Here is a 6,866-nt window from a genome sequence, read left to right on the forward strand (position 1 = left end):
AGACCTTGGAGTTCTGTGGCAAGGCCCCTCTACCGTACTTGTGCTGGGAAAATGAAATTCAGTGTTGCAGTTTCTCCTATTAGCTACCTCCATCTTTTCCAAAACAAAACAAAAACAAGCCAAACAAAACAGTTTCATCAAAAAGAAAACAAAGAAGCAGGAACCCAGAGCACTCCTACAATCTCACCCCCTTCACAGCAGGGCAGGCAGAGATAGATGCTGAACTGCTTTCTGAACTGCTTTCTGACTGCAGGTGTGAAGAAACCTCAGGTTCCTTTCCCAAGTGCTTTTCTCTGTGATGCTTTTCTCTGTCATCTTGGGTGGAGGCAAACTGTCAAATCAGGACCAGGCCATGTTATCTTTCAAGAACTCCAGATGAAGGCACCTGGGTCTTCCCAGAAATGATCTTTTGGGATCAAAAGGAAATTCAGAGCCTCAACTTTTCACTTCCGGAGTCTTTTGCCTAGTGCTGTGGGGTTCTAATGTGTTATGTGATATTTTGATCGCATTCTGACAAAGTTTGCTTTGAGCCAGAGGGTGGAGTTAACCACTAGCTGACCAAAATTAACCATAGAGGTTTTGGAGGACCGAGGACAGATAGGAGACAGGAAGTTATAAGGTGGGGTTGAGAGAGGATCTCGACCTTTTGGATGGAGGAATGGAAGAGATAGGTCACTGGTGGCTTCTCTGCTGCTTATCCGATCATTCAGGTTCTTACCCTGATATCTGACTCCTGAAATTTTATTGATAAAGAATAGTTAGATAAACTCTTCACTTAGCATCCAATTTGGGACATGAAATCACGAAGTAGCTGCTCACCCCTCACTTTGTAGCCACCGGAGCCACCACACTGCCAGCTGGCCTTTCCTTTCTGGCCTCAAGCCCTCAGAGAGTCTGGGATCTTCCTGTTGCAGCTTCCCTACAACAGCCTCCCACTGCTGCCCAAACTCCACAGGCCCCAAACTCCTGAGGTGCCTAGGCTGCAAACTGAGTTAGCTGCCTGTAGGGCACACGAACCAGTCTAAGCTGGTAAAACGTAGGGCGCCTAGGCGCATGATAGGTTGACCTTTAAAACCATTTTTAAAACCATTGGCTAGCTGCCCCCCCCAGCGGTTTTTTTTTTTTTTTCCTTTAAAGACCTTACTGTGGGACAATAAATGAGTTCCTGCTTGACTAGACTCCCTGCTGCTCTGATTGTCCCTGGGATCCTGGGAGGCTGGGCGAGCAGTGCAAGTACCTTTCCTCAGATCTAGCTCAGCCTTCCATGGTTGCACCGGCTCTGCCTTCAGGCAGCTTCCTGCCATGCATGCTTCTTCCCCACATACCCATGTCCACTTTTAAGATGTCTGGCTCTTCCCTGTGGGTTTTGGGCTTCCCCGGAACCCCCTCCTTGGGTTGCTGCCACACTATGTTAGCCACATTGACACCTGCTCGGGCTTCTGTTGTTGCAGCCTCCACACGTTTGGCTCACGGCTGCACTCAGCAACTGTATCTGCCCTCAGCCAGGTTGTGCACCAACTGTGTTCTCTGCCCAGCTGTGCTACACAGCGACAGCCAGCCACACACTTCACTGTCATCGTCATGCGTGTTAGGATTCCCTGAAGGCAAGGAAAACTGTACCCATCTCTGGCTGGAAGCAGTCTCTGTAAAACAATTAAGGTTAGTGGGGGATGGGAGATGGTCCAGCTCCAAGCGTGCCTGAATCAGAAAGAATCCTCGGGAAGTAGCACCTGAGCTCTCATGGCTGCAAATGTTCTGCGGGATGGAAACATATAAAGGTTAAAAAGGCCTTTTAAAATCTGTGTGGGAATGCCTCTAGTGCCTCTGATACAAACCTTATTAAAGTTTGCTCCCTAAAGCATACTTCTATCCTAAGGCTTGTAAATTACATGTTACATTCCTTGTTAGAATGAACTCTGACTTCTAGTTTTAATAACATTTGCATAACACATATAGCAAGGTTACAGACATTAACAATCTCATGAACATACATTAGGATGAGTTACAGTACAATCAAAAGACAATAAGATTTTCTCACAATCTGTGGGGTGTGAACAATTTTACAATTCTAAACCTTTTTCCTTTATTCCCTACCTGGGACTCAATGCCCCTTGAAATTTTCTGTTTCTTGTTCAAAGTCCAAAGTTCTGACATCAGGTTTGTAATATCAGTCTTTGAATGTTAACTAAAAAGTCTTTTGTTCATGTCTTGATTAAGCACTGTGAAGGAGCTTCTGCCACTCTGGTTTATGCCAGTATCCAACTGTCCTAAATGGGTCCTTTTTCCCAATGGGAAAACTGGCAAAACAGTTTTGTGTGTCTGTTTGTGGCAAGAAAGCAAGCTGTTTGTTGTCCAGTTCTTAGTCTGCTCCTGGATGAGCACTCACGGATTCAGAGAGGTGGATGTAGTCCGTCTGTAGGGAAGCTGGAACTCTGGAAAGCATCTCGAAACTGGAACTGGGTGGGTGTGTCTTCTTTCTTCCTATGGGCCGTATGTCAGATGTCCTCAAAGTTCAGGAACACAGGTTCAGTGTTTCACTCCAGCTGGTTCAGATGGTCTCCCAAGGCCTCACTCAGGTCCAATTCCTTCTCTGCTCCATGCATCTCATCAACCGCTCCAGCAGCCAGCACGCCTGGTTCTCCACCTTTGAGAAAACACAGACATGCCTTCGACCTCCAAATAATTACGGGGTCTGGTCCCCTCTATTCAACTCTCCATTTGACCTGAGCAAAATTCGCTCGAGTTCCTTCATGCCAGAATCTGTCTGCATCAGATTGCTCACTGGCATCCATATTTAAAAAGTTTAAAATAAACAGTGCGTGGTTTAATGCATCATGTGGAAACTGGGGGCACAGCTCCCCCTTTTTATCTTTTTCAGCTAAGTTTTTAGGGCACTATGGGCCCAATTTATTATTCCTTGTCCTTGGGGATTATAAGGAATACCTGTTTTGTGATCAATTTTCTATTGAGCACAAAATTGTTGGAAAGCTTTGCTAGTATATCCAGACCCATTATTTGTTTTTACTGTTTAACTTTTGGCATTCCCATGTAAGCAAAACATCTTAAACAGTGACTTATAACATGTCTGGTGGCTTTTCCTGTTTGTGGAGTGGCCATTAAGAAACCTGAATACGTGTCAATTGCCATGTGCACGTATTTCAACCTGCCAAACTCCGTGATATGAGTCATATCCATTTGCCATAAATGGTTGCAGAGCAGGCCTTGAGGATTCACCCCTAAATTAGCCATAGCTGTATTGTGGACATATTCCACATTGTTTGATGATTTGACCAGCAGTCTCTCTGGTTAAGCCAAATTGCTTTCTTAGACTTTTGCTATTTTGATGAAGAAAGTTACAAGACTGTCGAGCTTTCTCTATTTTAGGCAAATCAACCAATTTTGTTAATCAGTTAACTCATTCCATTTGGCTAGTAATCAGGGAAAGGCCTATTTAATAGGTTCCCAGTATGACCCATAAACCATGGTAATTCTCTTAGGTGAATAACATTTTGAATTTGCTTAAATAATATTCTAACCTGACTATTATTGGATCCTATGCATGGAACTGTCTCTATTACCGATTGAGCCTTAAAGACATAGTGACTGTCAGTATATAAATTAAATGAATTATTTATTAGGATCTGAAAGATCATTGTAGCTGCTTGCAATTTGACTATTTGAGCTGAAGCCAGAGCTGTCTGCTCTATTTCTTTTTATCATAAATATAGGCGGCCCTCCCATTGGATGAGCCATCAGTAAAAACTAACAGCATTTTTTACAGGATTGCTTTTTACAATTTTGGGGACTATAAAAGGATGTATTAGTCCATGAGCTAGAAACTGATTATCAATTCTTCCTGAAAACTGAGCAAAGGCAACCACCCACAAATCATTGTTCTGAAACAACCAATTAAACTGTTGCTAGGCGTAAGGGACATGTATCATATTTGGTTCTCTCCTAAAATATTTTCTAGAATCTATATGGCATTTCTGCATCATGTAGGCTACTGCTATAATATAAGGGTTTAATACTTAGGCTGGTGAGACAGGTAGGCGTAACCATAATAATGGTTCCTTCTGCCACAAAACAGAAGTCGGACTATGCTTTGTGGGGAGCACATAAGCCTCCCATGGTTTTGTATAGTCAATACATTTGTTGATGCTGAATCGCCTCCTCTAATTATAGAACTTGTCTTCCTTCTTAGCTGTTTGGGTACATTTGGATGATTATCTCCTTATGGAATCTTATTTAAAGGATTTAAATCATCATTAGATGCACCCAAAAAGGTACTTAACCATTGAATATTTTATAACAACTTCTAAAAAACTCATTTAAAGATTTTAAACTATCTTTTCCAATTGCTATCTATCAAGTCTTAATTTCTTTAGAATACAGCATATGTCCCAAACAATTTTTAAGATTTACTTAGTTTCTCTGTAGCCTTTTCTAATCTAATCTTCGAAGCTGACAAGTTGATAAGACCTCATTTGCATCTTAGCTGACCTGGCCTAATTTGCATTTATAAAGACATATTTAAGCTGTGAATCTAACAGGATGGCTCTCTTCTGAGGCTTTTCATAAACCTTGTTCAAAATCATGTATCAACTTGTATTTTCTAGACTTTCCTTTTTCAACCATAAAAATTTAGGAAGATCTGTATCCTCTCATCTGCCAAATTTTACAGAATCATCCATAGATTCCTCATGTTTCTAAGCTAACGCTATAGGCTTTTGCTAACTTTTTTATTGACTATCTCCTAGGGATCAAGTCATTAATTTTTCCTGTTAAAGCATTGACTGACTGACTGGACGACCATATTAAAGTGATTTTGATATTTTTTAATCTATATCCGAGGCAATGTAAATATCTCTCTAATCATATCCAAGGCAATTTAGGTATTTCCATTCATACACATTCATAAATTTACAACCACATCATGCATCCAGGTGTGGCCACACTGTTCATTCATAACTTGCATACATCTCACATTTCTCCTTTTGCCTAGGTTATGATCAGTTTGTTGAAAAGAAAAATCCCTAATTGAAATTTCTCCTAACATAGTAGCTATAGTCAATCCTTGAAATATGAGCATCCAAAATTTGGGAACAGATCTAAGCTTAAATATGTTTCCCTTTCTTCTCTATAAGTCTCAAAACAGTTTCTGTCTGGCTATATCAATAGCATTATATACTTATTATGTATACAACATTCTGCTTCCATGCACACCAGAAGAGGACACCAGATCTCATAAGGGATGGTTGTGAGCCACCATGTGGTTGCTAGGAATTGAACTCAGGACCTCTGGAAGAGCAGTCGGTGCTCTTAACCTCTGAGCCATCTCTCCAGGCCTCAAGGTTATTTTTGTTAGAACATAGTGTACATACCTTTCTACTCTTATTTAAGGTATTGTACCTATGCAGTTCATTTAACAATGTAATGTAAATATCTAGTCCTTGAAAGTTATTATTACAAACTATTTAGGATAATAAATACAGATTGGTAGTTAGTCACTTATTACAATCAAACTTATAGTCACGTTAGGTATGTTTTCAAGGTCAAACAGAGATATGTTTTAGATAGACAGGTGGTCTTCAAACACTTCAGAGATCTACAGAATTTAAGATGTTTTAATCTTACAAGGCTTTTTATGACAATTGGAGATGTTTCTCCTGGCAGGACCAATTGACTTCAAAGAAGATGATGAGCATCAAAGGTATTGATGCAAATTCCATATGGAGTTTGCTTTCTTTGTGGTAAAAGTTAGCTACTGGGCAATAAACTGCCCTTGCCTCAACTGCTGACAGTATGCTGTCCAAATTGGACAAGGAGGACACAAAGGAAAGTGACTGCTGAACTTTGCCAAGACGAGGCAGGACAGTCCTTCACAATTCCTGCTTCACAGAAAAGCCTGTCATATATTCTAGGCCTGTAGGCCACAGACGGATGCCCCAGCATTACAGAGGAACCTTGGGTGACTGTCCAGTCAGCTGTTTCTGTCATTTCTTAGTTTAGGAAGTTGTTTGCTCTGCACTTCATGTTTACTCAGGCAATACCATATCCTTCCTAAGTCTCTAATGGAGTTGAAGACTAGATAGTCATACAGTTTTCCTTGTTACCAAATTCAGAAAAGAAACTCACAAAAGTGGTGTAAAGTATGTAAGATTGAGGCGTAAAAGGATTGTTTTGGTTAATAATACAAGTTAGGATAGAAAGTGAATTAGGAGCCAGGCATTGGTGGTGCAGGCTTTAATCCTGGCACTCACGAGGCAGAGGCAGGTGGATCTCTGTGAGTTCGAGGCCAGCCTGGTCTACAGAGCGAGTTCCAGGACAGGCTCCAAAGCTACACAGAGAAACCCCATCTCGAGGAAAAAAAAAGAAAGAAAGTGAATTAGGTACAAAACTTTGGACTCACCAAGAAAGGATATCTAATGGAGTGTTTTCTCTGATTTTGCCAAATGCAAATGAATTGGACTTGTGAATGTAATTCTTACCTGACAATTGTACTTATTGTATATAGTTTTACTATGTTCATTAAAACCTTCCCTTTTATTTAGACAAAAGGGGGAAATGTGTGATATTTTGAACAAATTCTGACAATTAAGTTTGCTCTGAGTCAGAGGGTGGAGCTAGCCACTAGTTAACGAAAATTAACCATAGAGGTTTTGGAGAACTGAGTCAATAGGAGACAGGAAGAAGTAAGGCGGGGCTGAGAGAGAATCTTGGCCTTTTAGATGGAGGAATGGAGAGAAGTCACTGGTGGCTTCTTTACCACTTCTCTGATCATTTAGGTTCTTATCTTGCCTTATCTTTCTGACTCCTGATTTTTTATTGACAAAGAATAATTAGATAAAGGCTTCTGCAATGTG

This window comes from Cricetulus griseus (assembly GCF_003668045.3).
Source record: "Cricetulus griseus strain 17A/GY chromosome 1 unlocalized genomic scaffold, alternate assembly CriGri-PICRH-1.0 chr1_1, whole genome shotgun sequence".
Lineage (NCBI taxonomy): Eukaryota > Metazoa > Chordata > Mammalia > Rodentia > Cricetidae > Cricetulus > Cricetulus griseus.